The sequence below is a fragment of the Tursiops truncatus genome, chromosome 2 (assembly GCF_011762595.2).
Source record: "Tursiops truncatus isolate mTurTru1 chromosome 2, mTurTru1.mat.Y, whole genome shotgun sequence".
NCBI lineage: Eukaryota > Metazoa > Chordata > Mammalia > Artiodactyla > Delphinidae > Tursiops > Tursiops truncatus.
The window spans coordinates 125,446,139-125,469,180 of NC_047035.1; the positions used below are offsets into that span (position 1 = coordinate 125,446,139).

General features: G+C 46.9%; 1 protein-coding gene across 4 annotated transcripts in view; it reads left to right on the forward strand.

Moving 5' to 3' along the window:
* Nucleotides 1-23,042, forward strand: part of ADAMTS17 (ADAM metallopeptidase with thrombospondin type 1 motif 17) — a 355,712-nt gene that overhangs the window by 97,253 nt on the left and 235,417 nt on the right. The window lies entirely within an intron of this gene.

Consider the following 23,042-nt stretch of genomic DNA (forward strand, 5'->3'; position numbering starts at 1 on the left):
AAACAGTATAGGATTGAATATATATTATTGTGGAATTCAAACGTTAAAAACCTGTGCTTCCCGTGGAGTACTGGCAGCGGGTAATCCCAGGCCTTCTCTCTGGCTCTGCCAGGTACAAGCTGGGTGACGTTCAGTAAATCTCCATAATCCATAAAATGGTCACTGTGGACTAGGTGACTTACAAGGTCTTTCCAAATCTAGTAGAATGATAGCTAGCATTTATGTCCCATTTTAGAGTTTCAAAATGATTTTTTATACTATACTTTGGCAATCCTCTAGACAAATCTGAGAACTAGGTGTTAAAAACCAAGTAACCAATCTGTGCTTCGTTATTTGGGGGCTGTCTCCATAACAGAATTACTAGGCAAATGCAATGTGAAGTAAGCTTTGATAGAGGGTTAGCTGATGCCTGAGTCTAGTTGGGGCTGTAGAGGACTGGTATATGTCCATATCTGTCCACTGCCATGGCTGCCAAGGCCGGTGCTATCCAGAGGACTGGCTACTTCTTCCCAGTGTTCACAGCTCAGCTCTGACGCCTCCACACTTCACCCAGGAGGGGCTTCTGCTCCCTGCCCCTCCTCTCCCTATGCTTGCCCCTGCGGAGACATGAATCCGTCGTACTGCCCTTGTCTGCACATCTTCCTTGGAAGACTGTGCTACACAGAGCAGAGTCCGGCTTTAACCCATGTGTCATATCCTTCAGCGCCTGGCACAGGGCTGGAGAGGCTGAGTCGCCACTGTTGATCCAATGAAAGAATAAACGAATGAATGCAGATGAAGGAACTGCAGTATTTTTGAGTAGTGTGCATCTAATGACCTGGTTTTCTTTCATGTGATTTAGAGCCAGCTTTAATTTTCTTTTGAATATGTAACTTTCATATCTGTGCAGACAGCTAGCTCTCTCAAGGATCCTTCCCTCCTCTAAACCACATCACCACACTACTTGTATTCGTCTGCTAGTGTGGCTATAACAAATACCACAGACTGGGAGGCTTAAACAACAGAAATTTATTGTCTCACAGTTCTGAGGGCTTGTTCAAAATTAAAGTGTCAGCAGGGTTGATTTCTCCTGAAGCCTTTCGCCTTGGCTTGTAGATGGCCGTCTTCTCCCTGTGTCCTCACATGGTCTTCCTTCTATGTATGCCTGTGTCCTAATCTCCTCTTTTTATAAGGATACCACTTATATTGGATCAGAACCCCTCTCTTATGACCTCATTTAATCTTAATTACCTCTTCAAAGTCCCCATCTCCAAATACATTCACACTACGGGTTATGGCTTCAACTTACGGTTTTTTGGGGAAAACAATCACAAAACGTACATGGTGTTTTGTCAGTACACATTTGTCTTAATGTGTCATAATTTACTTGTACATATTATCAAGTCAGTAAGAATAATGGGTAACTTGATAAAAATAATTTAAAAACTGGGCTTATGGCAATCTTATAGCAGTCTCATCCAATTTATTTCTGTATTTTTTTACCTTTATATTTTGAAATAATTATAGAATTTCTTAAAGTTGTCAAAATAGTACAGAGAAGTCTCATACCAATCATCCAGCTTCTATGGTAACATCTTATGTAACTATAGTGGATTTCCGAAACCAGGAAATTGATTGGCACCATGCAGTCAACTAAACTACAGATCTTACTCAGGTTTCACTGGTTTTGCATGCACTTATTTTTGGTTATGTTTTTACCTATTGTTCCATGACATTTTATCACATGTGTGAATTTGTCCATCCACCTTAACAATCAGGAACAAAACTGGTCCATCCCCTCCAAGCAGCTCCCTCGGGCTGGCCTTATAGAATCACCCTCTCCTTCCCTCCCTTTCCCTAACCTTAGTTACTACTTATCTGTAATCCATCATTGTAATTTTGTCATTCCAGCATCCAATTTATTTTTGTATTTTGATTCCACAGAATGGAAAAATAATCTGAATCACATAAATATGTGGTTGCCGATGCTAAGAGATTTTGAACAGCTGCCTTCAAATCTCAGGATCCAACTCTAGCAGGAAGGGCTGTGCCCTGAGTTTTTTAGAAAATGAGATAATCTGGTACCTTGAGAAACTGGGAAAACTTGGGGGTTATCAACATCTTATGTTTGGTATATAATAGTGTTTTTTGTTTGCTTTGTTGTTTTAATTAGAATAAAACTTACAGATAGTAAAGAGTACAAATCTTGATGGATTTTAAAAATTTATGCCTATACTTGTTTTTTAGTTTATCTCTTATTTATTGAAATAGTTTTAAAGGAGTGTTTTGAATTCTGTTTTAATCTATTTTTTTAAATTGTGGTAAAATATATATAACATAAAATTTACCATCCTAATCATTTTTTTAGTGGACAGTTCAGTGGCATTAAGTACACCCACATTGTTGTGTAATCATATGCCTGTATTCTCAGACAACTACTCAGATTAAGATTTGGAATGTTCTCAGCCCCAAGAAGGTTCCCTCATGCCTCCTCCAAGTCCCCCAGAGATATGCCCCCAAAGGTAACCTACTGTTGTAAATGTTTTAATCACTGTTTTTATAATAGTTTAATTTTAAAAAGTAGTTTAAAGTAAATTTCAAAGTTAAATTTGAATGATTCATTTGAAGAATCTCTGAGGTAGTGGGTGAAGTTTGGGGTTCCATGAATAATATGGATACTTCCCCTCTACACTGCCCAGTCTGCATTAGCCCAGCTCATCAGACAGGATTCCTGACTGTGGAAACAAGCAAAAAGGGCGTGGATCCGAAGGGGGACTGCCCCTGAGGCTGGAGGACCAGGTTGGAACACCGCTAGTGCCCGAGGGAGCCCTGGAGCGGGGGAAGGCTGCGGACCCCAGGCAGTGGTCTGCATCAGGGCTGAGAGGAATGGCGCTGTCTGCCCCACAGCCACCGTGTCACCGGCTCCCCGTTACGAGTCTTGCTCTCAGTCACGTGGCTGCCTCTTTCTACCCCCACCTGCGTGGGGGTGAGGGTGGCTCTGGCCCTTTGGGCTTCCACAGGGAGGCAGCGGCATCTCCCACAACGAGTGCATGCAAGGTGGGTCTGTAGAGGGGGTGCTTTACAGAGGAAGGATGAAGCTGGACAGCTCAGAATGACAATATCCACTACATCCCTGATCTTTTTGTAAAGATTGAAACCCGAGACACCGACACATCCTCTGTGCACTTGACAGGGGTCCTGCTGACACAGGTGATGGGGCTTCCCTGGCCCTGATTCTAAGGTGGTCCTGACTCCTGTGGGAGAGAGGCCTCACCAAGCTCCTCCACACTGGCTGGCGGCTTGACTGAGCAGACAAGTGGACACACTTTTAAAGAGTCACACCAGACAGACCCTCCCTTCCTCTTGGGCCACTATGGAAGGGGAAAGGGTGACGCTTAGAGGTCTTGCTCATCTCCACCTTGGGGGAAGACACGCACAAGGAGAACTTAAGGCAATTCTTAAGGCAGCAGGATCTGGGAAAACAGCATTCTTCCCTAACAGAAGCAGCTGCCCTCTTACTGTGGTTCCCACTGTGCACATTTCAGACTTGCCTTTGCGGGGTGTGGGCTTTTCCTCTGTTGAATTGCTTCATCCTGTGTGATCTGCTTTCCTGCCACCATCCTAACGAGGAAGCCTCCTACATGAGAAAAGGGTGCCCGACTTCCGGGATCGTGGAGGCTGGAGACCTCTGGAGGCTTTTGCTGGCCCTTTGCCCTCCTCCTCCCACACCCCGGGGCCTCTCTGAGGTGCCGGCCTGAGCAGCCATGTCTAACCACAGCCTGGCTGACCAGACACGTCTTAGTTACGGTCAGGGGGTGTGGTGCGTTTGTCCTGCTCCTACCCTCGGCTGCAGGCTGAGCTATGGTGATTTTTTTTTGACAGCCTAATTCAGGCTTTATGAATTTAGTTTTAATTATCGGGATTTATCGTTTTCCTTACTTTGTCTCATAATAGTTTTTAATTACTGGAAAAGCCTTCCTTTTTCTCCCCCAGGAGAGGGATGTGATGGTCCTACACAAAGGAAAATGGATATATTCCACAGCCTTGTGAAATGTGTCACACAGAAGGCCAGGGAGAGGCTGTCAAGGGGGTCCAAGCCCGGTTGGTGTCCTGGGGCCCTGCTGCTCTGACATGAGGGTCCCTTTCCACAGCTGTCCCTGAACTTGGGTGGAAGGACCTTTCCTTGCGTGGCTCACAGCACTGGAGCTGAGCTCCCTGAGAGGTCTGGCCGGGCCAGGGGGCACTTCATAAATGTGGCTATCGACCTCCATGCAGCAGGTCCATCTGTGAGGGACGAAGGGAGCAACACTGACAGGATGAGTGTGTCCAGGAATGAAGCATCTCCTTCAGAAGTCTGTTTCAGGCCAGCCCTCCATGAGGCCATGGATGTAAAATGTGCTGGGGAGCCAGTGAGAGGCGAGGGAGGCTGGGGCTACAGTGTTGCAATGCTGCCTCGGCTGGGTTTTTGTTCACTGAATGTGTCATAATTTAGGGCTCAGACAAGAAAGTAAGGCCAAGTTTTATGTATAAAAACAAACATCAGGGCTTCCCTGGTGGTGCAGTGGTTGAGAGTCTGCCTGCCAATGCAGGGGACATGGGTTCGTGCCCCGGTCCGGGAAGATCCCACATGTCGCGGAGCGGCTAGGCCCGTGAGCCATGGCCGCTGAGCCTGCGCGTCCGGAGCCTGTGCTCCACAACGGGAGAGGCCACAACAGTGAGAGGCTCGCATACTGCAAAAAAAAAAACCCATCAAAATGTATCTGTCTGGCTGTACATTATCCCCTTTATAGTGGTCACCCTGGGCGGCCATTTGCTTGTTCCAATCCCAGTGCTGTGGCCAGAAAGTGTGGACACCCCCTTGTGGATTTCCTTCAGAGTGAGCATTCATCTTCTATATTTTCATGGTGTTGGTCAGTCTTCATTCTTCGAGAGTGGTTTTGAATTGTGGAGGTGTCAAATGTTCTATTCGCTGAATGAGGCTGAAAAATATTGTTTGAGGTAAAAATACAAGTTTTATTAGTCAGCTTCGGGTTTCTTTGTTTCTGAGGGCTTTCCTATGTGTTCGTTTTACTTTACTTGTTATTCCTTGGGACCTTACAGGAGTCACGGTTCACTTTTGCTTCAAGATTGTTAGAAGTTGTTTCAGATGATTGCCTTCAGGGGAAGCTGCCCCATTGAATGAACAAGTCCTGAGGGGTCCATCTCCTTACCTCATACCCATCTCATGTTGGGCACGGTGCACCCTGCTTCAGTTTCAGGCTTATCCACACCATGTCTTTTGTGTCTACTCTGAGAAGCTTACAAAGGAGAAGGCTTAACATTCAGTGACATATTGTCCCAAATCAGACAACCTGAGGTCTTCAGCAAATTCATCTATTTGTCAGAAGTTATATTGGTATTTATAATAATGCTCTAGACCATTCTGTGATTTTTGAGAGGTTTTATGAACAATTTTAATTTTGGGAATAAAATATGCATGCACCTAGCAATCAGGGGTTCAGACTGTTTGGGCAAGTGCTGCTGCCTTCCTCATCATACAATAAAAAAAATAGGTCATTCCCTTAAGAGAGTCAGGAAATAGAGTTACTGTGAAAGCTAAAAAGTATATACAGTCTTTCCTCGGTATCTGTGGGATTGTTTCCAGGACCCCCGTGGATACCAAAATCCGCGGATGCTCAAGTCCCTTATATAAAGTGGCCTAGTACACTCAGCCCTGTGTATCCTCAGGTTCTGCATCTGCAGAGTCAATCAACTGTGGATGGAAGGGCTGAGTGTACTTGAGTAAACTAACTTTTTCTCTCACTGTTAGGCCTTAAACGTAGGTAAAGAGTATTTAATGAAAAATGCCAATTAAGTCCTGTCTGGATGTTGGAGATGGTCTTTTAAAAGACCCTTTGTAGGAGCTGCTGTTGCCTGAGGGAAAAAAAGTGAGGGCAAGAAAGGGGTGGCCACGTGGAGTTTCCTCCTGGTCACCCTGTATGGCTGTCCTATGGTTTGGCTTGAAGATAGTGACCGTGGTGAATAAAAATGTGAGTGTGTATGTGTATGCACATTACGTATGTACATATACACATGCTTAGGTGCATGTCTGCACATGGAAGTGTGTGGTGTTTACAGTCTCTGTACCTTAAAGTCTGGAGGGCTTTCTTTGTTCCTGTAAGTTCCCCAGAAGGGAGCCCTCCGGAGAAGGGACAACACAACAAGAACCAGGGCAGGATATCTGTTTGGGGCTCAGCAGAAAGTCCATACTGAAACCAGTGGCCCCAGGGGACCAAGTTCAACTTTTCTTCTTCCTCATGCCAGGGTCATGACTAAGGTTACATAATGGCTGAAGTACGTTTAAAAATGGTGAAAATATGCGGGTATGTTTTTGCGTGGGATACCTTTGTTCTGGCACTACATGGGAGACCACAGAACACTTGGTGTTGCTTGAATGCCTTTTGAGATGGAGAGCAAGAGAGCTGAGCAAGAAGGAACTGACCTCTGCAGGGTTTCCAGCTATGGCCCTTCAGATGTAGGCTGTAGAGCCCCCTCCTACCTTCAGGTAGGCAAGTGGGTGGCTTGTGGGAGAGTTTCCTTCTGGAGGCCGCTGGGTTGCACCATTGTGGGTTCTGTGCTTGGGTTGCCAACGGAGGCAACTCTGAAGCAGATGCCCTTCCAGTTAGGTGGTCCCTAACCTGCGGGAGATGTCAGTGACATCGGTATCGGGCCACAGACCACCGCCCTCTCGTTTAGCGCAGGCCTCGGCATGACATCAGCAGAAGGACTGTGTCTCTGTTGTTCCCTGATGCTTCCACCCTCATGGCCCAAGAGCACTTTATCATTAGCATGGAGAGAAGTGGGAGCCTCTCTGCCTTGCCGGACAGCTCTTACTCACTCATGTGATGCTGAGGCAATTTGCTAGAAACACAAAACCCCTCCCGGCCTGGGGGAAATGTGGGGGAGTAGAGTCACAAATGGGAAACCAGACCTTTCTGAGATGCCTTCTATGTAATTGTGAGTCCCAAAGCCCTCTGGAGCCTTTGGGCAGCCTCTCGCTGAGATCAGGAGGAGTGGGCAGGAGAAGTGAGGGGCCAGGCTCCTCTGCAGTGGGTGCTGCCCTGGCTGGCAAGGGCCCTGAGCCAGAGAAGTGCCCCCACCATGGCTTCCTTTCCAGTGGCCCTCAGGGTGGTTCCCGTTCACCACCTGCAGCCCCTCCTCTGCACAGTGAACGCTGAATCTCCTTGGGCTGTGGCTTGGCTCAGGCCAGGAGTCTGAGCATTGTCTCTGTGGGGAGACCGGGGTTCAGATCCTGCTACCACCACTGTCCTGTGTGAGTCCCCTGATATCTCTGGCTCTGTTTTCTCCTCTGTAAAATGGGGATAATGATACCCAGAGTTATTGTGAAGGTTAAATGAGATGATCAATTGCATCCCTTAGGATGGATATTGTCAACAATAACAACAAAAAGCTTGCAGAAAATAACAAGTATTGGTGAGGATGTGAAGAGACGGGAACACTTGTATACTGCTGGTGGGAATGTAAAATGGTGCACCCACTATGGAAAAGAGTACGGTGAGTCCTCAAGAAATAAGATCCAGGAATTCCACTTCTAGGTATCTACCCCAACAAAACGGAACTTGAACAGATATTTGTACACCTGTGTTCATAACAGCATTATTCACAATAGCCAAAAGGTGGAAGCAACCCAAGTGTCCTTTTATATATACACAGAATAATATTCAGCCTTAAAAAAGAAAGGAATTCTGAGATATGGGTAAAACTTGAAGATGTTATGCTAAATGAAATAAGCCAGTCACAAAAAGACAAGTACTGTGTAATTCCACCTAAAGTCCCTGAGGAGTCAAATTCATAGAGACAGAAAATAGATTAGTGGATGCCAGGGGCTGGAGGGGAGGAATAATGAAGAGTTAGTGTTTAATGGATACAGAGGTTCAGTTTGGGAAGATGAAAAAGCTCTGAAGGTGGATGGTGGTGATGGTTGCACAACAATGTGAACGTATTTAATGCCGTTAAACTGTACACTTAAAAATGGTTAAAATGGTAAATTGTATGTTGTATATACTTTACCACGATTTTTTTTTAAATGCTATGACCAAGGAAGCAAAGTAATTACTTTTATTCAATAGTACCTCTTCTCAAAGATTTCTTCCAAGAAAAATGGTGAAGATGAGAGAAAAAGTACAATTTCCAGAGAAGGGGGTCCTCTTGCTTCCCTCCCTGGGAGGCCGGGTGGCAGTGAGGTGCTGCAAGAGCTGCAGGGCCCTGGAGTGGTGTGGGGGGCAGAGCAGGAAAGGAGGGAGGAAAGGAAGGCTGGGAGAGGGCGAGTCTCTGGGTGTGGAGAGAGAGTGAGGAGAGAAGAGGGCATATGAAGAAATGTTGCTGGTGGGTTGAATTAGACGGCCGTTTCTGATGTTCTCAGAGAGATGCAAGTAGGGATTAGGAGGCCCTTTTTGGTTGTTAGGCTGTGCTTCTTTGGCTTAGATTCCAGAGCCAGATTGGACCTTGCAGGCACTGAGACTTAGTGAAGTTACTGCTGATATTTTTGGACCTTGGGCCATTCTCATCTACGTCTGGCATTAAAATCATCACTTTAGAGTCAAGCCAAGAGTTCACTTTCCCAATGACTGCTCAGTTGTTGCACTCATGGTATACAGAGCTAGAGTTGGTCACGCTCAAGTCATGTGATGCTCAGAAGTAACCACAGGGACACAACGTGTGTGACCCTCTGGAGGTAGAAATGCAATTTAGGGGAGAATGTTTGCTGCTTGCATACTTCAGGCAGTTCACTGGGATTCTGTGGTGTCTGTGAGCTCATTAAATTGAAGAACCCCCAGCTCTCCCATGTGAAGGTTGTTTCTGAGTTTTTAACCTCAGTTTCTACAAATATGCAGCTTAAGAGACAGGAGTGCTTTAGGAAGGAGAGAGGAGGTATGTCAGACCAATCTATTGGTCTGTTCTGTTGCACAGAGACCAGATATTGTCCTGGCTGTTATTTTGGGTTTGGGTTCCAAATGCCTTTGGAATTATTGGCATAGACAACTTGGATGAGAAGTTACTGACAAGTACTGTTGTGGGGGAAGTACAGGAAAGGGCTGAGTCATGGTCAGGAAGGGGCTGAGTCATGGTGAGGAAGTGCTGAGTTCATCAGGAAGGGCTGAGTCATGGTGAGGAAGTGCTGAGTTCATCAGGAAGGGCTGAGTCATGGTTAGGAGAGCACTGAGTCATGGTCAGGAAGGGGCTGAGTCATGGTGAGGAAGTGCTGAGTTCATCAGGAAGGGCTGAGTCATGGTGAGGAAGTGCTGAGTCATGGTTAGGAGAGCACTGAGTCATGGTGAGGAAGGGATAAGTCATGGTCAGGATGGGGCTTAGTGATGGTGAGGAAGGGCTTAGTGATGGTGAGGAAGGGCTGAGTCATGGTGAGGAAGGGCTGAGTCATGGTGAACAAGGGCTGAATCATGGTAAGGAGAACACTGAGTCATGGTCAGGAAGGGCTGAGTTATGGTGAGGAGAACACTACGTCATGGACAGGAAGGGCTGAGCTGTGTTTAGCACATGTTGCTGACACAGTCCAGGGTGTTATGGAAAGACTGCTAACTGATACCCACGCCTATTTTTTTTCTTCCTGGATGATTAAATTTCCCTACCGTCCTGGCATTAGGTGTGGCAAAAGTGACTGCTTTGTCCACTGGAATGGGAATAGAAGTGATGTGCACTATTTCCAGGCCTGGCCCCTACAAACCTCCTGTGAAATGGTGCTTGAGGCTCTTCCTCTATTGGTTGACTGGCTAAGGCCCGACCAGGAGCCAGCATCCTCAGGCCCTGAAACATTGGATGTTATGTGAGTGAGAAATAAAGCGTCTGAAGACACTGAGATTTGAAGTTTTGTTTGCGACAGCACTTACCTCCAATATCAGAAACGCCGAAGGCTGAGTTGAATATAAGACCCTACCCTTGAGGTACTTTAAGGTCTCAAGGCAGCGAAGACTTCATCTCTGCGGGGACTGAGAGGACGGCAGCACCATCTCCACGTTCAGGCTGAAAGAACAGCTTTGGCAGGTGACCCACGGGGCCTGGTGGAACAAGGAGCAGGGCCCAGAATCTTGTTAAGTTTCTAGTGAAGAATTAAAAAGCTGTCTTGGACTTGGAGGGGAGGAAAACTCAACTCTTATTTTCTTCTACCCAACTTATGTACATTAGCTGGGGCCCTTTAAATTAGACTGACAAAGGACAAATTAACAACTGAAAAGCAAACACAGGTTGACTAATGCATGCATCATGCATACACGTGGGAACACCCAGTGGGGAGTAACTTTAAGGGGTGTTTAGAACTTGGGCTTGTATAGCATCTTAAAAAAGAACACTAAATTTTTTTTTTTTTGGCTGTCAAATGACCTACATTCATAAGTATTTATTATGCTGTCTCCAAATATAAGTTTTTTTTTAACATCTTTATTGGAGTATAATTGCTTTACAATGGTGTGTTAGTTTCTGCTTTATAACAAAGTGAATCTGTTATACATATACATATGTTCCCATATCTCTTCCACCTCGCATCTCCCTCCCTCCCACCCTCCCTATCCCACCCCTCTAGGTGGTCACAAAGCACCGAGCTGATCTCCCTGTGCTATGCGGCTGCTTCCCACTAGCTATCTATTTTACATTTAGTAGTGTATATAGGTCCATGCTACTCTCTCACTTTGTCACAGCCTACCCTTCCCCTCCCCATATCCTCAAGTCCATTCTCTAGTAGGTCTGTGTCTTTATTCCCTTCTTACCCCTAGGTTCTTCATGACCTTTTTTTTTTTTACTTAGATTCCATATATATGTGTTGGCATAGGGTATTTGTTTTTCTCTTTTGGACTTACTTCACTCTGTATGACAGACTCTAGGTCCATCCACCTCACTACAAATAACTCAATTTCATTTCTTTTTATGGCTGAGTAATATTCCATTGTATATATGTGCCACATCTTCTTTATCCATTTATCCGGTGATGGGCACTTAGGTTGCTTCCATCTCCTGGCTATTGTAAATAGAGCTGCAATGAACATTTTGGTACATGACTCTTTTTGAATTATGGTTTTCTCAGGGTATATGCACAGTAGTGGGATTGCTGGGTCATATGGTAGTTCTATTTGTAGTTTTTTAGGGAACCTTCATACTGTTCTCCATAGTGGCTGTATCAATTAAGATTCCCACCAGCAGTACAAGAGTGTTCCCTTTTCTCCACACCCTCCCCAGCATTTATTGTTTCTAGATTTTTTGATGATGGCCATTCTGACTGGTGTGAGATGATATCTCATTGTAGTTTTGATTTGCATTTCTCTGATGATTAATGATGTTGAGCATTCTTTCATCTGTTTGTTGGCAATCTGTATGTCTTCTTTGGAGAAATGTCTGTTTAGGTCTTCTGCCCATTTTTGGATTGGGTTTTTTGTTTTTTTGTTATTGAGCTGCATGAGCTGCTTGTAAATTTTGGAGATTAATCCTTTGTCAGTTGCTTCATTTGCAAATATTATCTCCCATTCTGAGGGTTGTCTTTTGGTCTTGTTTATGGTTTCCTTTGCTGTGCAAAAGCTTTTAAGTTTCATTAGGTTCCATTTGTTTATTTTTGTTTTTATTTCCATTTCTCTAGGAGTTGGGTCAAAAAGGATCTTGCTGTGATTTATGTCATAGAGTGTTCTGCCTATGTTTTCCTCTAAGAGTTTGATAGTTTCAGGCCTTACATTTAGGTTTTTAATCCATTTTGAGCTTATTTTTGTGTATGATGTTAGGGAGTGATCTAATCTCATACTTTTACATGTACCTGTCCAGTTTTCCTAGCACCACTTACTGAAGAGGCTGCCTTTTCTCCACTGTATATTTTTGCCTCCTTTATCAAAAATAAGGTGACCATATGTGCGTGGGTTTATCTCTGGGCTTTCTATCCTGTTCCATTGATCTATATGTCTGTTTTTGTGCCAGTACCATACTGTCTTGATTACTGTAGCTTTGTAGTATAGTCTGAAGTCAGGGAGCCTGATTCCTCCAGCTCCATTTTTCATTCTCAAGATTGCTTTGGCTATTCGAGGTCTTTTGTGTTTCCATACAAATTGTGAAATTTTTTGAAAAAGAACAGTAAATTTTAAAGAAGTAAATGGACAAAGGAAAAGGACTTTGAGTTTCTCGGGTGGCAAATTGTAAGAAAGTATATATGTGGGAGACCTAATGATACATAAGGACTACGTAAAGCAAGGTTTGTTAGAGTCCTCTGGTGCCATCTCTCGGCTGATAAGGGTCTAGGGTTATCTCCAGTGATTAACTTCTGTAGAGAGGGCATGGGGGGACACCTTTACAAACTTATGACCTGCTTTTAGGCAGATGAGGGGAGGGCAGAGAGCTTTTTTGTACCTGTATATTCTCAATTGTCTCCAGCTCAAAATAATCCTTATGCCAAAGTGGCACATTTTGAGGTGGCATGTTCTGCGACCCTTCAGACTTCTCTGGAATCTTGAGGGAAATTCCTTCCATTATTGAAGATATTTAGGACTGAGGAGGGAAAAGAGGCCCAAAGATTGCCGCTCCTTGAGAATAGTGCTGAGGATGGGGAACTCACAGGTACTGCACAGCTCTGCTGCACAGATGTGGTCTAGATATGGACCAGCAGCTTCTTAGCCTTGATCAGGGGCCCAGCGCCAGTCCTGGGTGTTAGGTGGAGCCCAGAGCCCCTCATGTGTCTCCCAGGCAGCGGGTAGGCACATGAGGAGTTCTGTAACAACTGGACCACCCACCCTCAGCATTTTCTTGACCCCAGTGTGAGGGGAGCAGGCTCACTGATGATCCTGGATGGCCTTGAACTTTGGTGTTGGGCATGCTCTGGTTTTGCTGTGATTGAGCACTAGAGAGATGCCCAGTGTCAGCTTTAGCCTGGAGACCACCCCCTCCGTCATTGGCCAGAAGGGGGCAATCCTGAGGGTGGGGCTCATTTCACCAGAGGGTTTACTGCTTCCCTGCTGGAAGGTTGTAAGGCTCTGATGGGATTCACGTTTGACTTCTTGTCAAGTCAACTACACGAAGGCGATGTGTCCTTGTCCACCCTCTTCCTAGCTGCATCAGCCTTTTCTCTCTGCAGTGCCCTGGCCCTCACTTCCATAGCACTAAGCAGGCCAAGGAACCTGATAGCTTGGTAGATGTCCACGGGTGGCCAAGGGGCCAGCTTCTGTGGTTTTGGAGCACTTCTCCAGGCTCCCTTCTTCAGCGCTTGAGAGTCCCCCTTCTCCACTCACTTGCACAAGGGGTGGCCTCTTCTTGCTTCTCTGCCTCCTTACATCTTCTGTTGGTCAAGGGCATCATTTTCCTCAGCTCGGGCTGCTATAAGGAAATACCACAGATGGGAAGCTTCAACAACAGACATTTATTTCTCACAGTTCTGGAGGCTGGAAGTCCCAGATCAAGGTGCCAGTCAACTCAGTGTCTGGTGAGGACCCTCTTCCTGGCGTGCAGACGACTGCTCTGTCCTTGTGGTGGAGGGCAAGTGAGCTCTGGTCTCTCTTCCTTTTCTTTTAAGGATGACTGTTGTGTCCTCATGTGGGGCCTCACCCCATGATGCATCTAAATCAGATTACCTCCCTAATACTATCACATTTGGGGTTTAGGGCTTTAACAAATGAATTTGGGGGACACAAACATGCAGTCCACAGCAGGTGTCAATGCAGTGTAACATCTCACAGGCCTGGGGGTGGTGCCAAGATCCAGGCCTTCTTAGAACTTAGCCTCAGAAAGTTGAAGAGCTTTGCTTCCAGCAGAGCCTTCTGCTGTGCCCTCCACCTTCCCTGCTTGATGGACGGTACCAGTGCCGCTCTTTGTCCTGTCATCCTGGGTGGTGATGGAGGTGATGCTGAGAGCAGCTCCCATTTGTTGAGAACTCCTGTGTCAGATACTTCATGTTTTTAATTCATGTAATCCTCACATTTCTATTAGGAAGTGCTGCTGTAATCCCCACTTCACATGCGGGGAAGCTGAGGTACAGAGAGGTAAATAACTTGCCTGAAGCCACATAGCTTGTAAGAGGTAGAGCCAGCATTTGACCCAGGACAGTTCAGTTTCAGTCTTTTGTTTTCTTACCTGTACTTCTCTCCTAACTATATCTTGCCTTTCAATAACGTTCTAAGAGAGCTATTATTCCTGTTAGCAGATGGGAAACTGAATCTCCAAAAGGATACATTTCTTGTCTGAAATTATACTGTTAATTAGTGACAGCTGGCCTTGAACTCACTCACTGTAAAGCCTGAGAGTTTAACTCCCACCTCTCCTCCTGCCAGATCTGTGCCCATTCATTTTTCTCTTTCTGCAAGTATATATCACCCATTATTATTTTTACCCAGTATTTTCTTCTTTTCATTGTCTTTATCATATGTACTATTTGCAGAATGGATCTCTGTCCTCTCCTATATCTTGCTTTTTCAGCATTCATACTCGTAAGCATTCTTTGAGAACCTACTGTGGGCCAGGCACTGCTCCAGCCCTGGGGATGCATAATATACAAAATAAATGTCCCTGTTTTTGTGGAACTGACATTCTAGTGGAGGGGATGGATATGTACTATCAGTAAGTAAACTCCAGAGTAGGGATAAAGTGATAAAGTGGAGAAACAAAGCAGAGAAGGGGGATAGGAAGCTGATGGGGCGGGACTTTACATTTCAGCTTGAGTGGCTGAAAACTTTGCTCTGAGGGTGGCTTGGAAATCAGACTCTTCACCTGTAATGCCTTTGGCAGGCCAGGGCTTCTAGAAGTGCTGAGGTTAACTCTGTCGTCAGTATGAATCTCTGAAAGCCAACGAAGGGTCCCCAGGGTAAGCAGCCAGGGTGGACAGCTGTTCCCCAGTGGGAACAAGTGTGGTGTCCCCTGGGCCCACTCCCCGTACAGTACTTCTAGCTCTGCGTCTCAGCCACAGTCAGACCTGGATTTGAGTCTTCATGCTGACACTTACTTGACCTTGGGCATATCAATTAATAAACTCATCAGTTCTCAGTTTCCCTGTTTGTATGAGATATCAACATCCCCCTGCAGTCCTGCTCTGAAAAAATGCCTGTGGAAACCATAGTGCAGGGTGACTGCTCTGTACATCTTGTCTCTGCTTCCTTTCGGTGGCCACAGGACATTATGCCCAGCCACCCCCATCCTGTCATTGTGTGGGTCTTCTGGGAAAGGCGCTGGGGTGGGGATTCAGCAGCAGGTTGGGGTGAAGGCTCTCCAGGCCTCTCCAGTCTCAGTGTGATCAAAGACAGGGAGGCAGAAGGTAGAGGCTGAGGGTAGGGGGCCTGATGTTTATTGAGGGCCTCCCACTTGCCAGATGCTTTGCTGGGGCCTTGTGTGGAAGGTATAGCTTCCAATTTACAGATGGAAAAACCAAGGCAGAGTTGCCCAAAGTTGCACAGTGAGCAAATGTGGGCTGACCTGGCACCCACCTTATGCTTGTGCTGGAAGGGGTAATGTGACTCTAGGGCAGAGTTTTGGAGGCCTGGGGGCCCTGGGGAGCCTGGCTCGCAAGTTTGAATTTGAGTCTGGTGGTAACAAGAGCCACCGAAGTGAGCTTATCCCACATTGTCTGCAGAGAAGAAGAGAGGAATTGGAGCTGGGATCCAGGCATCCAACCACAAAGTTCCCTCCTGTGACAGAGCCAGGTTTGGCTCAGTTCTTGGAGAAGGAGGGGTTGGAGCATGGGACAGGCAGTTGATATTTTTATATAATAAAGATTTAAAGAGGGTGCATATAAACTGTATGGAACCAAGTCAGATAGGCTTCTTAGATTAGCATGCATGGGAATCACTAGGGTGTCTCCTTAGAATGCAGATGGCTGGGCCTCACCCCCAGGCTTTGGATTCAGTGGGTCTGTGGAGGGCTGGGTGATGCTGACGCTTGGTCTGGGGACCATGCTCGGAGAACCGCTGCCTTATGTGGTTGTGGCTAGGGTCCTTGATTTGCTTGTTATGGTTTGTTAATTAACAACAACAAAAAAAGCACAGTGACATGAATATCGATGTTGTGTAAACATCTTAAAATTTACTTTTGTACAAAAAGCTGTGACAATGTGGGTTTCTGAATTACTTCCTATGTTCTCTCCATTTGAGCCTGTAGGACTCTAACAGCTGACCCATGTTAGGGATGGTAATTGAGTCAGTTGCTGGGGACTGTGGACATTTGTGATAATTAGGATATTGACTGTCAGCCAAGGAATCAGACTTGCCCCAAATGTTCTGCCACCTCATCAGATTTTCCATGAACTTAGTACTGGTTGTTAAGAGGGGCAGAGGGAGTGGAGGTTTCCAGCACAGCCTCTAGTTTTCCTCTGCCTGGTTCAAATCCCAGCTCTGCTGCTCACAGTAGAACCCTGGGCAGTTTGCTTGTCCTCTTATTTCAGTTTCCTAATCTGTAAAATGGGGATAGTAGTAATTTCTTACTTGGGTAGTAGTCGTGGAAAGGAAGTAAGGCATTTATTATAGGTAGAGGGCCTAGAACTCATGGTAAATGCTCCATCACCGCCGGCCGTGGTGGTCTTGTTTCAGTGCCCCCTGCCCAACAGGTGCAGAACAAGACCCTGAAAGTCCTCAATAGTGCTGTTTGGGAAGAGGGATGCTGGAAGCTAATGGTTCTCCAAGGGTGATCCCAGACCACAGCATCAACACCACCTGTGACGGTGCTAGACAGGCACATTCTCAAGCCCCATCCAAGCCCTTCTGCATCAGTTCTCTCTGCTCAGTCTGTATTTTCATAAGCTCTCGGGGGATTCCGATGTACACTCAAGTTTGAGAACTACTGATCTAAGCCTTCGCAGTACCAGAGAAGCAGGAGGACTTAGTTCTCCTGGCTCTGTGTGTGTGTGTGGAGTGTGGGAGGGGGCAAGGGGAGCTTTACCTGAGAGCGTAGAGAAGCTAGACGCCCAGAAGCTGCATTAAGTAACTGGCGAGGCAGCATGATAGACTCCTAGCCCCACTGTCAGCACCGCTTACTTCCTGCCCAGGCTCCAGGCATGGCTTTTCTGGCAAATGGAATCTTGGTCATATCACTGCTGACAGATGAGAGTATCCCTGAATATCATTTCTCCCTTACATTTCCCACCCCCTGAGGATCTTCTGGCATCTATCTCAGGGCTGTTTAGACCTTCCTTTTCTCGAATTGCTTAAAGGTGCTGCTTGTACAGCACAGGTCTCCTTTCCCTTTTCCCACGGCATTCCAGGGTTTTCCTCCATGAAAATGATTAGTGGGTTTTCTTTTGTTTTTTGAAAAGGCAATTCAGTTGAATGCTTCCTCCCTCAAGTTGCTTTGCTCCTGTACCCCAATGTTCTCCTGTAACATTGTCTCCTGTACCCCAGAGTTACAAAACCAAAAGGGACCAAACAGCTGTGCAGGGGTTGCGGTAGGGGTGCCTCGGGAGCAGCAGGGTGGCCTGCTTCTCTCCACCTTGGCTGAGCTGCTGATTAGATGGAAGGGTTCCTGGGGAGGCAGGGTGAGGGGATGGGCAGGAGCCCCTGCGGCCGGCCTTATGGGCTGGTTGTAGCATTTCCTTTGCCACAGGGCTCCAGTTGCCAAGATAAACGTACATTTTTTTTTTTAAATGGAGGTTGCCCATTCTTTTTTTTTTTTTAATTAATGAATTTATTTATTTTTGGCTGTGTTGGGTCTTCGTTTCTGTGCGAGGGCTTTCTCTAGTTGCGGTGAGCAGGGGCTCCTCTTCATCGTGGTGCGCGGGCCTCTCACTATCGTGGCCTCCCCCGTTGTGGAGCACAGGCTCCAGACGCGCAGGCTCAGTAGTTTTCGTGCACGGGTTCTAGTTGCTCCGCAGCAACTAGTGGGATCTTCCCAGACCAGGGCTCGAACCCATGTCTTCTGCATTGGCAGGCAGACTCTCAACCACTGCGCCACCAGGGAAGCCCAAACATACATTTTGAGATAAAGTGGACCCCCAGACGTCTTCATCTTGGAAAAAGAAATCAATAAGACAGTCTCCGTGTTGGGCCAAGAAGTCCTTCTCCTCCACACTCAGATTTGCACAGGCCTGCGTGTGAAGGTGGGAGGGAGCTGGGGATGCAGGGACTGTGCTCGTGCTGAGGAGGCAGGTCAGGGAGCAGAAGAAGGGGCTCTGGGGCACTGGCTCTCCTCCTTAGCAAGGTGAGACCTTTCCCTTGCTCATTGATGGGATGGTGATGGGACTGCTGCACACCTGTCGGTGTTGTCAGAATTAAGTATGGGAACAAATACAAAGCGTTGGGCACAGCCCCTGCCTTCCTTGTGGGAAGTGGTGGTTGTGATTTTTATTAGCAATTTCTAGAAGTTGACTGGCCATTATATGGCTTTTGTTTCAGAAGATGCCTGATACTTCTAATCCACCAACAATTCCTACCCGCTCTGACCTCAGAACATATTCTTAATCAGACCTCTTTTAGCCATACCTGCCATTCCCCCTGTGGTCCAGGCCTCTGTCACCCTCACCCACAGTGTCTCCAGGCCTCCACAGCGGCCTCCTGAACAGCAAGTTCTTACATGACAGCCAGAGGGTTACTTTCAAAACACAAATCACATCATGTGAGTTCCTTGCTCACAATCCTCCAATGGCCTCCAGAACACATGGCCCGCAGCTCTCCCCTGACCTCACCTCCTACTGCTCATGGCATCGCTCACCTGTGCCAGCCATGCTGGCCTCTGGCCTCTTCCTCCCTTGCCATCTTGTTCTTGTTTCCTAGAACAAGTAGGGAGGGGTGTAGCCAATGGAGCATCTGTGTCCCACCAGCATGTTTTTGATTAAGAAGAAAGCGGGCTTACTGAGAGAGTGTATAACCTCTCTGTATGACTTGATGTTGGTCTAGGAATACCAGAGTATTCGTTACATATCTGGCACTCTTTTCATCTCTCCCAGGCTTCCAAAGCCCATGGATGGTCCACACCCAGGACTTGAATGTCATCTCTGCCTTTGGGGGGGATGATGCACGTTGGGGAGTGGGGAGGTCGCTGCAGGGGGAAACCAAGCCTCCCACCCTGACTCCGCCCTGCAGGCAGAGCCCCACCTGGAGGGATTGGCCTCCTGTGCTGCAGTGGGGCTATGTTGGCTCTCCTGAGGAAATTTTTACCTTCTGAGATTTGTAATGAAATCTGGAACTGCCTTCTAGCCAGGTATCCCAGCTCAACCTGATTTTTCTGCTTATCTTATTCTGAGCATAAATTTCTTCATTACTTCAGCTGAGGGAAAACAAGTCTTGACTCCTAAAGTAATCCAAGTGGAGCTAAGATCTCCTTGATTCATTTTTGTTAATCTATTACATTCTAGCGCAGTTATAAGTAAAATGAAGGTTCAGGAATTAAACATAGAGACTAAGGGAGGAGAATGATGCCAAAGATTTTTTCTGTGTCTGTGTTTAGCCCAAATTTGGGCTCAAAAGAAGAAAAATGATGAGAAATTACTACACATCATTCAAGTCTCCAGGGGATTACTGTAGGATTACATAATACAATCATGGATGCGTCTAAGGCCAGAAAATGTACACTCAAAGCTCAGAAGAAAGCAGACAATAGAAGACCCTTTTGGACAAGACTTAGTGAATTCAGGAAGAGCCGGCACCTGACCAGCCAAGTAAGTGATTCCAAACACCTCCAGCCCTGAGGAAGCCTTGGACATGCCGGGAAATTACTCATCATGTGATGTCAGCTCTGGAGAAGGCCTTTTAATGCTAAACTAAGAGATCAGCTGCTGAAACACTTAGAAATATGGCCCATTTGATTACAGATGGTCCACGGAGAAGAGAGCAAGTTCTCCTGTCAGTAGCTGGCCGGGTCCTCTTCTCTCATCCAGGCCAGGCTGGCAGATAAGAGGTGCCAGTCGTTCTGGTAAGAAGGCAACTATTTATTTATTTATTTTGATTGCAAAGCAATGTTCATTATTATTATCATTTTTTAACATCTTTATTGGAGTATAATTGCTTTACAGTGGTGTGTTAGTTTCTGCTGTATAACAAAGTGAGTCAGCTATATGTATGCATATATCCCCATATCTCCTCCTTCTTGCCTCTCCCTCCCACCCCAAGAAGGCAATTATTGTCTGCATAGTTCCAATGGCTGCTTTTTGAAGTAATAAGCTTAGGCATACTGGGAAATGTCTTTAATGAAATGAAAATTAGCCAGAGAATTAGATGTAGGGATCACTGCCAAGAGGCATTACACTGAAGCCTCAATTAAACTTTCCATTGGATTATCTGATGATAAGTAGTTGTGCCTTTGGGATTTTATTGTCTTTGATAAATGGCACGGGTTCAGGATCTAAGGCAACATAGTCCTAACACAACACAGTGCTGGAAATAGTGAGGCATGCCATCACTAGATACAAACCACTTCAATTACCCTATGGAAGTATTTATCTTAAAAAAATTTTTTTTAATTACTTTTAAAATATTTATTTATTTTTGGCTGTGTTGGGTCTTCGTTGCTGCGTGCGGGCTTTCTCTAGTTGCGGCTAGTGGGGGCTACTCTTCATTGTGTGTGCGGGCTTCTCATTGTGGTGGCTTCTCTTTGTTGCAGAGAAGGGGCTCTAGGCACATGGGCTTCAGTAGTTGTAGCATGGGGGCTCAGTAGGTGTGGCTCGTGGGCTCTAGAGCGCAGCCTCAGTAGTTGTGGTGCATGGGCTTAGTTGCTCTGCGGCATGTGGGATCTTCCCGGACCAGGGCTGGAACCCCTGTCCCCTGCACTGGCAGGCGGACTCTTAACTACTGCGCCACAAGGAAAGTCCCTGGAAGTATTTATCTTAAAGACTGCTTCAGATTACTTCCCCTCAGGATGTGCGGGTTCTCCATCTGTTCTCTGATGGGAAGGATTTCCAACTTCGAAATTCCTTTTGGTGCCAACAGAGTTCTCAGCACTGGGAGGATAGTGTGGCTTCCTTCCACAACTTACCTTGCCACAGCAAACCCCCTCTTCCTCCCCACAGACCTTTCTTGTCCCCTAGCTGCTGTGAGAGAGTGTTTGTGATGGCCTGTTAATTGGGTTGGCACGCAGAGTCAAAATACCTGTGTCTGGAGGTGTTTGATAGAAACAAGGGCTTTGCTTCTCCTGCTAAGATATGTGTCTGTGTGTATGTATTTTTAAATCTATTTTTGTAATTATCTTTCTTCCAAGTGTTATCATTATCCATGAGGTACCTTCATTTAAACAATAAAAACTTCTGTTAAAAATCCAAAACTTGCTAAGCTTTTGCCGAATAGCTACAGCTGACAAAGTGTTAAATATCAGTCTCTCCTGTGTTAACCCAGTGGTAGACATTAAGGTGATGCCTCTGGACAGTCACACCCTCTGTCTCTCAGGGGCTTCTTGACCAACACGCTGTTGCTCTTTTCAGACCGTTCAGTCAAAACTGTCTTCCTCTCCCCTTGGTCTCCTCTCGAGCCATTGCTGGCCTCAGGTGCCTCCTGCTGGGGGGGTTGGAGTTCACTCATGTGCGACCTGGCATTGACTGCCTCCCCCCCAACTCTGTACCAGTATCTGGAGAGTCATACGCTAGAATCTGCTACTGTTCAGTCTGCCCTCAGCCCTTGTACTTGTCCGCCGTGCTCTGTAGAATGTAGAGATCACCATGAGGGCATCAGAACGCAGGGCATCAGAAGGCCGTAGCCAGCAAGTTTGGGCAGCCATGGTGTCATTGCTGGTGTGTTTCTGCTCCTCTTCAAATGATACTGAGGACTTTTCTCTGTGAACACTGCCTAATTCTCCTTAAACGCCTTGCTTTGTTTATGCTCCCACGGGCTTGACCAGGAAGCTGCTAGAACTTCAGCATGGGCAGGGCAGCTGGAGAGGGGAGCAGGGGGAGCTGAAGCTTTTGGAGCCCACCGGTGTGCCTGCCAGCCTGTCTGCCTGGCTGGTCAAGGGAGGAGGCACAGCCGCGTTTCCCTGGGCGGTTACTTCCTGTGACTTCGAGCCACTGTGAGCCTTTTGTTTCAGCCCTGCACCTGCTCAGGGAGCTCAGTTCAGCACCACTTCGATGCAGCTTTCCTCGCGTTGCCTAACTGCTCTACAAGGTGGGCGTGTGCGTTTGCTTGGATGGAGGGCACTCTCTCTGGTGTGGCGGGGGGGGGGGGGGGGGGGGCAGCGGCTTCACCGGCACACGCGACCTTTGAGTGGCTGCCTCTCAGAGGGACATTGTGTGGTTCTGTGTGGTCAACAGGAGTGGACTGTTTGGACTGCAGGCCAGGAGACTGACCAGTTTAGTGGGCCAGATTCACTGTGCTTCCCAATCCGGGGAGCGTCCTTGCACACGTGAGGTCAGTATACTGTGTGCTTCGGAGAGCAAAAGCCATTGAGATAAGAGGGACTGTGCTACAGACCAGGGCATCAGCAGAGACTCACTAAGGCAGGGCTTGCAGGGGAAGCATCAACAAGACTCACACTTCTGGTCAGAGGAGCAGGGCAGAATGTAAACCAGTGGGCCTGGGAAACTTGGCCCATGTTCACCTCTTCAGTCAGTGTTTGGAATGGCGGGGGGAGGTACTTAGGACGGGAAGTGTTTTGATAGCCTGAAACAATCTTTCAGGTTCTGTTCTCTAGCTGTTGGACTGCACGGGACTTAAACTATGTTGGCTCGTCATTGCCGACCAAATAAATGGTAAACTGCTGAGTTGGGATCTTCAGGGCTAATACGCAATAGCCATCTTCCTCTCCCCAGCTTAGAGCGAATGGCAGTCATGGCTCCTGCTCTAGAAGAATTGCACTCAAAAATTGCCCATTTCAGCCCCTGAGATTTCACCCAAGAATTATGTAGCTTCTCCCCCTGCAGCTGTCATGGACAGAGCTGGAGGGGGAGGGCTCTGTCACAGGGGCAGGCAGTGCTGTGGGTGAGGAGCCCACCTCAGGGCCCTCGTCCTCCTGCAGGCAGAGGGGCTGGTGAGCACATCAGCTCTTTCCCCCAGACTCCCAGGCAGACCAGTCACCCCACTTACTGGGTGTAGCCTTACTGCAGCTGAGGTCTTTCCACATGGAAACATGAGGGGTAGAGAATAAGTGTTCTAAAAGAACACAGTGAGCATGGCATTCAGAGTTCCACACCT